Genomic DNA, 8,246 nt, shown 5'->3' with positions numbered 1-8,246 from the left:
TTTTTTTTTTTTTTTTTTTTTTTTTTTTTTTTTTGAGACAGGGTCTCACTATGTAGTTCAGACTGCCCTGGAACTCACTATGTAGCCCAGGCTGGTCTCAAACTCACAGAGAACCTCCTGCCACAGCCTCCCGAGTGCTGGGATGACAGGCATGTGCCACCACGCCCAGCAACTTCAGGTGTTTTAATGATCACTAAAGGGCTAAACTGCCCAGGCTGGGATCAAATTTGCGATCCTCCTGCCTCAGCCTCCCATAGTGCTGCAATTACATGCATGCACAGCTGGTTAATCAGTTTTGTTTTGTACCTGGGATCGAACTCGGGCCCTTGCACTTGCTAAGTCAGCTTTTTAAATGGATCGATGGTTAGACCCAAACCCCTGTACCAGTTGTGCAGGGCAAGCGCTTCCCCTGAGGAACCCTAGGCCTGTCTCTCGTCCTCTTTCCCTGTCAGGATGCCAGGGCTTCTGCGACAGAGCTGTGGCTCCGTCCTCCTGGGCATCTCGTTGCTCCCTCGACCCAGGTTTGCCACGAGAGCTCGGGCCTGGCCCAGGGTACCGAACGCCTGCGCCGCCACCGCCCCTTTCTCCACCCGGATGAGCAGGGCTGGGCCAACCTGTCCTGGGAGACTCCGCCCTCGCCAGCCGGCCGCCCTCCCGGCTCCAAAGAGAACCAGCTTGAATATTTAAACTTCTCCTGCGCGTCTAATAAAAAGTTCTGCGCTATTTAACGCCCCGCTATCCATTACTGTCGGGAGCTGCCCTGTCCCTCCCGGCTGTCACCCAAACCGCGGCGCCAGGCAAAGCCATTTGTCAAGCGGCTCCCGCCTCCGGCTGCGCTCGGCTGTGTCTGAAAGGATGAGCCGCCCCGCGGGGAGGCGCGGATGAAGAGGGCTATGCAAATTGCTGCTTAATCTGCACAGAAACACCCGCTTCGGGGGCCGCTCATTACTTCTTTTAACTGTGATTAACGGGCAAATTAAACCCAAGCCCTCAACTCTCTCCTAGCAGAGGACTCGAATGCAGAGCCCTGGGCAGGGGCCGTCCGGTCTGCAATCTGGGACCAGGGTCATTGCTTAAGGGTCAGCTCCTTCCTGTGCCCGGAGGTGGCTGTGGCGGCGGGCCGGAGAGGGGGACCCAGCCCGACCCAATTTAACCGGCAAGAGGAAGAACTCATCCACTTCCGGTTTCTTTCAGCCAATCCAGAAAGAATGCACTGCTGTAATCCCAACACTCGGCAGGCTGAGGCAGGAGGATCTCAGATTTTGAAGCCAGCCTGGGCTACATAGTGAGACAGCCCCTGAGGGGAGGCACTGTGCACAGAAATGTCCTGATGGACATGGAGGAGACCAGAGAGCACCGACTGGAGCCCAGAGGTTAACGGAAGACCCTGAGGCTCCTCTGGGAGGCGGATTTGGGTGTGAATCCTGCAGGGCCTGCCTGTAAACATGGCTTTTCCTCAAGCCTGGGTGATCCCGAGGTGGAAGATGACAAACAGTGATGGCGGGCTGCCTGTCACACGGGCAGGGCGGAGGAGAGAGACGCCACCCCATATTTTACTTTGTCGTGGTGTGGATCAGCAGATGTGTCACAGACACGGGGTCTGACAGCTCCCTCGGCCGCCCCACTCTCTCCTCCTCACTCCTTGAAGCCCGGTTCTGCCATCTATCAACACATCCTGGCCGTCAAGGATGTTAAGGGGCTGCGTCACCCCTTCTTAAAACAGTCGTAAATACAACCTGGACGCTGGCTTGGGCAGGAGCCCAGGAGCTAAGTGAGAAGAGCCACAGTGGTCTGGGCTTTGGTATTGTGCAAACAGGAAGCTGGGCCAGGCGTGGGGGTGCACCCCTGTGATCCCAGCCCTCAGAAGGCTGAGTCAGGAGGGTCTCTGTGAGTTCAAGGCCAGCCTGGGTTACATAGTGAGACCCTGTTTCAAAAAATAAGAGGCAAGCAAATAAGCCTTCATTTTTCCTCCCGATGGGAGAAACAGGGCCCCCACTTTTTTAACTCCCCAAAGAATTTGCTGTCTTTTTCCTCTTCTACCCTCCTAGTTCCAGCCTCACCCACCTTGTCACTGAGTCTTCCCGAGCCTAAGGTGAGCTGAGGCTCCCCAAGTGGGTGTCCCAGTGTGCAGGCTGGAACTTCAGTCTCCCCAGGGGAGATAGGGGTGATAGGGGGAACCTATCACCCATGCATCCTGAAAAGAGCACAAGGCCTCTGGCCCTATGCCCCTCTTTTTTGGTTTGTTTGTACCCAGGATCAAACTTGGGCCCTTGCTCTTGTGAGGCAGGCGGTAGAACCACTGAGCTAAAGCCCCAACCCACCCCTCTTTCTTTTAAACAGTCTTATCATGATCCTCCTGCCTCAGCCTCCCAAGTTTTGAGATCACCAGTCTGTGGCACCACACCTGGCTCCTTGCCCCTCTTTCCAAGAGCTTCGAGGTTGGGCTGGAGGACATTTCTCCAGCTTGCATGAGGGATAAATTGAGGCAGACAGTCACAGAGCAGCCAGGACCCCTGGCAAATCCTAGCCCTGGTTCCTGCTCTCCCTCTTCGGCTCCACATCCACCTAAGACCAAGTTTGCTGAAACACATGATGATTCTGTCCTGCCCTGGGGTGATGTCAGGGCAGTGCCCAGGACCCTGGCCAGCTCAGGATGTCCCACTCCTGCCCCCCCAAAGTCCAGGGGCCAGGACTGCTCTCCATTCAGGGCTTTTACTGATATTTGGGTGCTTTTTAAAGGGGGTCTGTTTTTATTTATAATGAAGTTATCTTCCTGGTAGTTTTGTTGCTTTTGTTCTGCTGCTGGGGATTGAACCCCGAGAAACCCTCACGCTGAGCTGCACCCCAGCCCTTTTTAGGCTTACTCTTTTATGCTCCTGCCTCAGGCGCTCCAGAGCACTGAGATTACAGGTGTGCCCCTCCACGCCTGGCTTCTTCTCAGTAGATTTTTGTTTTGTTTTGGTTTGATTTGGTTTTTTGAGACAGGGTCTCACTATGTAGTTGAGACTGACCTGGAACTCACTATGTAGCCCAGGCTGGTCTCCAACTCACAGCGATCCTCCTGCCTCAGCCTACGGAAGGGATTACAGGCGTGTGTGTGTGTGTGTGTGTGTGTGTGTGTGTGTGTGTGTGTGTGTGTGCCACCTCGCCCGGCTCTTCTCAGTAGATTTTTGAAAACCTTTCCCATCAAGAAGCGTCTGGATTTTATCTGCTTCTTCTGTATAGTAAGCACCTAGCCTGTTCCTCGGTGCTGTCCTGCAGATGAAGGAGGCCCCAGCTTTCTGTGCACCACTAAGACCTTCCCCGACAGCCCAGGGTGCCCACGGGGCAGCAGAACCCGCATCGCTGCAGACTTCCGCTGCTATTGGGTGGGGATGTCGCCCCGGAGCGCTGCAGCAGGAAGCCCAGCAGCTGTCCCCAGGCTGCCTTCCCTGTGGCCGTCCGTCCCAGCTGGTGAGACCCTCGCCCGAAGGCCACAGGCAGCTGCAGGGTCCTGGGCGTCTCACCTAGAGCCAGGCTGCTCCCTCCTGGTCCCTCCTGGTCCCCTCCTGTCCCCTCCTTTTCCAGTCTCTCTCTCTCTCTCTCTCTCCCCCTCCCTCCCCTCCTCTCCAGGGCGACAAAGGGCGGTGGCCATAATGGCCCCTTATTCCGGAGACACAGGGCCGCCTGTGGAACTAATCTCCCCCTGCCACCGCGCACAAAGGCGGGGCCCGCCCTGTTTCCGGGTGGGGTGCGCTGCCAGCCCTCCGGGTCCGCAGCTGGGCCTCGCTCACGGGGTCCTGCACATAGGCGGGGTCGCCCCGGCTGACCTCCCCCGAGGACACAGGTCCAGCCCCCTCCAGGGTCTCCGCAGTGATCGGAAGGGAGCCGGGGGTGGGGGGGGAGCCCCGGGGAGTCGGGCTCTCAGGAGTGGGTTCCACCCGGACCCGAGCCAAGGCAGCAGAACCCTAAGACCCGGGCAAGGCCCCCGCAGCTGGGACTTGCTGGTCCGCCCTGGCTTGAGTCGCAGGCAGACTCTGATGGCAATGAGGGCCCCGACTGTCCCCCGCCTTTCCCTCTCTTCCGGCCCAGGCAGAAGCTCTCAGGCCTTGGGAATCGCCCGCTCAGTTCAGGCTGGGCATCGCATGGCAGACAGCGGAGCTAGGGAAGGCACCCAGTGTGGCGTGGTGGTGCTGGCCTGTGATCCCGGCCCTCAGAAGGCTGAGGCAGGAGGATTGCGGAGAGTTTGAGGCAGGGCTGAACTACAAAGCGAGACCCTGTCTCCAATCCAATAAACAAAGAGCTGGTGAAGGCCCCTCCCTGTGGTAGTCACAGCAGCGCCTGCAGCCTGGGGTGTCCAGGACGGTCCAGCAGGTCAGAGCCCGGCCGCTGGCCATGCCGCTAAGCGTGACTTAGTATGAATACTCATTTTCTGTCTCTGAGCAGACATGACTGTCTAGAACACAGCTTATTTCAAACAGCCCAAGCTATTGTCCCACAAGTTCCCACTCTTCTGTGTCACACAGGGGTGCTGGTTTCTGGCGAGATACAGGGTGGGGTCAGTCTATGCGCTTGGCTGCACATTTTGCCGGTGTGGACAAGGGATGCGGGTGACCCGGAAGGGCCTATTGGACCCCGTGGAAGACAAGGCCGGGTGACAGGAGTGGGAGAGGTCTGGGGTCCCTACTGGCATGGTTTCAACAGATCATTTCGCGTCTCCCTCTGTGGCCCTGTTCACTCCTCAAGGGAGAGAAGAAATAAACCGATCCAGCCCCCACCTCCAGTGCTTCCCAGAGACCGTGTGCCTCTCAGCACATGCTATGGACACGCCGCCGCCCAGACAGCTGAGCACCCTGAGTTACGCCCTGAAGTCTGATTGGTGCTCCCAGTGCGGTGCTTGGAGGCAGAGAACCAGTCAGAGCTGCAGAGAAGACCCAGAGGCCTGAGGGGCAGCTGCTTCCGCCTCTGGGAATGTGGTCAGGACCTCGCCTGTGTACTGTGTGGCCTTGAACTCGCCATGTAGCCCAGGCTGGCCTGGAACTTGTGGATATCCTCCTGCCTCAGCCTCCTGAGTGCTGGGATCACAGGCATGCACCACCATGCCTGGCCATCCCCAGCCCTTTTAGGAAACATTTTATTTTGAGACAGGGTCTCACCAAAGTTGCTAAATCGCCAAGGCTGGGTTTAAATTTTCTTTTCTTTCTTTCTTTTTTTTCTTGTACTGGGGATTAAATTTAGGATCTTGTGCTTGTGAGGCAGGTGTGGTACCACCAAGATAAATCCCGGGCCCTCAAATTTTCTTCATAATTTAGAAAAACATTTATTGGTACATTTTAGATATAAATAATGATAACATTCTGGGTTCAAATTTGTGATCCTCCTGCCTCAGCTTCCTAGAGTTCTGGGATTACAGACATGGAGCGCCACATACAGCTGCCCCTTGGCCACTTTATTTATTTATTTATTTATTTTGAGATAGGGTCTCACTATGTAGTTGAGACTGACCTGGAACTCACTATGTAGCCCAGGCTGGTCTTGAACTCACAGCGATCCTCCTCCCTCAGCCTCTCGAGTGCTGGGATTACAGGTGTGCGCCATGATGCCCGGCCTCCTTGGCCACTTTTAACCCCTTTTAATGTGCCAGGGGCTGCACTATTTTACATGAGCACTATTTTATTTAATGAATTCTTGCAGACTTAGTACAAGATGCTAATTGAATCCCATTTAGGCAGTGCAGGCTCTGAGAAATTAAGGAACTGGCCCAGGGTCACACAGCTGGTAACCGAGGACCCAGCTTCACAACCCTCTTGGCCTGACTCCAGGGCCCGGCTCCCAGCTACCAGGCCACACTGCCTTCCAGGGTGCCTGCCGGGAGCCCCAGAGCACAGGGCTCTGTCCTGCGCTGTGGCATCACAGCGGAAGCTCTTAGCCTGGGTCTGGCACCGGAGCCCAGAGGCCTGGACCCGAGTGAGATGCAGCCGACAGCCACAGCAAGGGCACCAAGGGCACCAAGGGCACCAAGGGCACCAAGGGGACCGAAAGGATGGGGCTTAGTCAGGAGCGGCCCTGCAAGCATGGCCTCCAGGGACTGGAAGGGGACAGCGCTCTTCTGCGTCTCCCCCTCCAGCGAGGGCACTGGGCAGGGTCACCCTGAGGTCTGGGGCTCCCAGGTCCCGGCACCACACACAGCTGCTGCCACGGAGGGGCTGGCTCCAAAAGGAGGGGTCCCCCGGCTCAGGAGTCCGGCTGCAGTGGGGCACAGAGGCAGCCGGGCGGTGGCGGGCAGGCCCGGGAGCCCGGCCTCTGCGGGCACTCCCGTCCCCCACCGCGCGGCCCGCTGTCCCCTCTGTGTGGCCCGGCTGTGCATTTATCCTCGCAAGACTGAGGGCCTAATGGAGGTGATCAGCCCGGGACGCAGAGCTGCCTGGCTCCTCCGCCCACCTTGGGCTGGGGTGCACTCGAGGGGTCCCCGGATCCCCTTCTCCAATGGCTGTGGGCAGCTTCCAGCCAGGAGGCCACTCGCCGTCCCCGGACCAGAGCCACCACCCGGTGTCCAAGCCTCAGGTGTACAGGCGGCCCTCCCTCCCTGGGCTCAAAGGCCTGGAGGCCCCCAGGGAGCAGTGAGCCCTGGAGGGGACAGCAGGGGGAGACCCCAGGGATGGAGGAGGTCATCACAGGCAGGAGCTGAGAGACAGCTGGGAAGGTGACAATGTGGCCGTCCTCCAGAAGCTGACAGCTGCCACACCCACGCTGCACAGACAGGAAGCTCGGCTCAGAGAGGCTGAGGAACTTTCCCTGGTCACACAGCGTCTGAGCCAGGCTCAGGCACATTCTTGACCCTAACCACAGGGCTCCAAAAGGCCAGCTGGCTTCACACACATCTACAAATTAGGTATTTTTTATGGGGGGCTACTTTTGAGACAGGGTCTTACTATGATGGCCTTGAACTCACTATGTAGCCCAGGCTGGTCTCAAACTCACAGCGATCCTCCTGCCTCAGCCTCCCGACTGCTGGACTGGCAGGTGTGGGCCACCATGCCCTGCTGTTTTTAATTTTTTAAGACAGAGTTTTCATTATGTAGTTCAGGCTGGACTTGAACTATGGAGCCCAAGCAGGCCTCAAACTTGCATCGATCCTCCTGCCTCAGCCTCCTGAGTGCTAAAATTATAGGCATGCCCTTCCACACCTGCCAAAATAGGTGTCTTTTTGCCCAAGAGCATCCAGGGGTCTGTGAGGCAATTCTCTCACCGAGCCCACAATACCCGGGGGCCCTTTCTAGTGCTTCTCCCTGCCTGAGCTCTGAGCTCCTTTGCCTCTTTTCCCCAGGCTGCTGTGCTCTCCTGCCATCTGCTCCCAAGGTGGTCAAGCCTCTCCTTGTGTCCCTGGGAGGACAGAACAGGCTCGCCCTGCCCCCAGGTGCTGTAACTCGCTGGCCGCCCAGCTGGATTGGACCCCAGATTCCCCAGACGCCTCTCCCGCCACCCTGAGCCGGCTGCCCTCTGGCCTCTGCCCTCTTGTGCCATTAACCCTGTCGACTGCCAGACCTCGGCCCCGGCCCAAGATGGATGGGGGCGACTGGGAAGCCACGGCAACCCCTTAATGAGATCTGCTCTGGCGGGCAGGCCGGGTGTTTCAGGCAGCCGCAGGGCCAGGTTGTAAGGGTCTCACTGAACAGCAGTTTTCCTGGTGTGAGCTGTACATAAAATTCTCTCTGCCTTTTTTTTTTTTTTTTTTGGTACCAGGGATCCAACTCAGGCCCTTGTGCTTACAAGGCAGACAGCAGCACCACTGAGCTGAATCCCTGGGCTGGAGATGCTGTCTCCTAACTGTGGGTGTGCAGGGACACGGGAGATGGCAGCCCCTAGAGATGTCAGGAGCATCTTGAGAGGAGGAAGGGGTTATTTTTATATATTTTATTTTTATTATATTTTTAGTTTGGGTTTTTTTTTAAGACAGCGTCTCCCTAATGCAGTCTAGGTTGGACTTGAACTTGCAGCAATCCTCCTGCCTCAGCCTCCTGAGTGCTAGGAATACAGGTGTGAGTCATCATGACTCCTGGAATTTTAAATTGAATATTTCTGGGGCTGGGGATTTAGCTCAGTGGTGCCAGGCCTGCCTCAAAAGTGCAAGGTCCTGAGTCCGAATCTCCATACTGCAAAACAAAACAAACATAGGGACTGGGGATTTAGCTCAGTGGTGCTGCTGCCTGCCTCAAAAGTGCAAGGTCCCAAGTTCAATCCCCAGTATCAAAAACAAAACAACAACA

The sequence above is a fragment of the Fukomys damarensis genome, unplaced genomic scaffold (genome assembly GCF_012274545.1).
Source record: "Fukomys damarensis isolate Sample0158 unplaced genomic scaffold, DMR_v1.0_HiC HiC_scaffold_13, whole genome shotgun sequence".
Lineage (NCBI taxonomy): Eukaryota > Metazoa > Chordata > Mammalia > Rodentia > Bathyergidae > Fukomys > Fukomys damarensis.
This window is presented reverse-complemented; position numbering follows the sequence as displayed.